A 1,597-nucleotide genomic window follows, 5' to 3' on the forward strand; every position below is an offset into this window, starting at 1 on the left:
ACTCCGCAACAAGGATTCGAACGATTAGGTAGTTTTTTCAACTTCAAGATTCCTTTCAGGGGGATCCAATTCAAGGTTCAAAAATTTCAAGAAACTTATTTTCTTCCAATAAGTAGATTCGGAAAAATTTAAGGAATAACAACTATGAAAATAAGGGCTTCCGTTCGTAAAATTTGTGAAAAATGTCGACTAATCCGTAGGAGGGGACGAATTGTCGTAATTTGTTCCAACCCGAGACATAAACAGAGACAAGGATAATCTTTCTATTCTAAAAAGAACTCCTTAAAGTTAAAGAAAAGAAACTAATCTTAAAGCAAGCGATGAACAAATAAAAATAGAAGATCTGTTTTGACATGAAATGGATATATCCATATATCTCTGACTTATCCTTATGAAATGATAAAATATGGCAAAACCTATACCAAAAGTTGGTTCACGTAGGAATGGGCGCAGTAGTGCACGGAAAAGTGCACGTAGAATACCAAAAGGAGTTATTCATGTTCAAGCAAGTTTCAACAATACCATTGTTACTATTACAGATGTACGGGGTCAGGTAATTTCTTCTTCCTCCGCCGGTACTTGTGGATTCAAGGGTCCAAGAAGAGGGACTCCTGTTTGCTGCTCAAACCGCAGCGAGAAATGCTATTCGAGCAGTAGTAGACCAAGGTATGCGACGAGTGGAAGTTCTGATAAAAGGTCCTGGTCTCGGAAGAGATGGAGCATTACGAGCTATTCGTAGAAGTGGTATACTATTAAGTTTCGTACGGGATGTAACCCCTATGCCACATAATGGCTGTAGACCTCCTAAAAAAAAACGTGTGTAGAAATAAACACTAAAGAGATTTCAAGAGAAATAAATGATTCAATGATCTGATCAAATAAAATAATATTACTATGGTTCGAGAGAAAGTAAAAGTCCTCTACTCGGACACTGCAGTGGAAGTGTGTTGAATCAAGAACAGATAGTAAGCGTCTTTATTATGGACGCTTTATTCTGTCTCCACTTATGAAAGGCCAAGCCGACACAATAGGCATTGCGATGCGAAGAGCTTTGCTTGGAGAAATAGAAGGAACATGTATTACACGTGCAAAATCTGAGAAAATACCACACGAATATTCTACCATAGTAGGTATTCAAGAATCAGTACATGAAATTTTAATGAATTTAAAAGCAATTGTATTGAGAAGTAATTTGTATGGAACTCGTAAACGCCTTTATTTGTGCCAAGGGTCCCGGGATATGTAACTGCTCAAGACATCATCTTACCGCCTTCTGTGGAAATCGTTGATAATACACAGCATATAGCTAGCCTAACCGAACCAATTGATTTGTGTATTGGATTACAAATCGAGAGAATAGAGGATACGGTATAAAAACGCCAAAGAACTTTCACGACGGAAGTTATCCTATAGATGCTGTATTCATGCCTGTTCGAAATGCGAATCATAGTATTCATTGTTATGGGAATGATAATGAAAAACAGAGATACTTTTTCTAGAAATATGGACAAATGGAAGTTTAACTCCTAAAGAAGCACTTCATGAAGCCTCTCGGAATTTGATTGATTATTTATTCCCTTTCTAGATGCGGAAGAAG

Source organism: Durio zibethinus, unplaced genomic scaffold (assembly GCF_047325235.1).
Source record: "Durio zibethinus cultivar Kanyao isolate XHJ-2024 unplaced genomic scaffold, ASM4732523v1 HiC_scaffold_235, whole genome shotgun sequence".
Classification (NCBI taxonomy): Eukaryota; Viridiplantae; Streptophyta; class Magnoliopsida; order Malvales; family Malvaceae; genus Durio; species Durio zibethinus.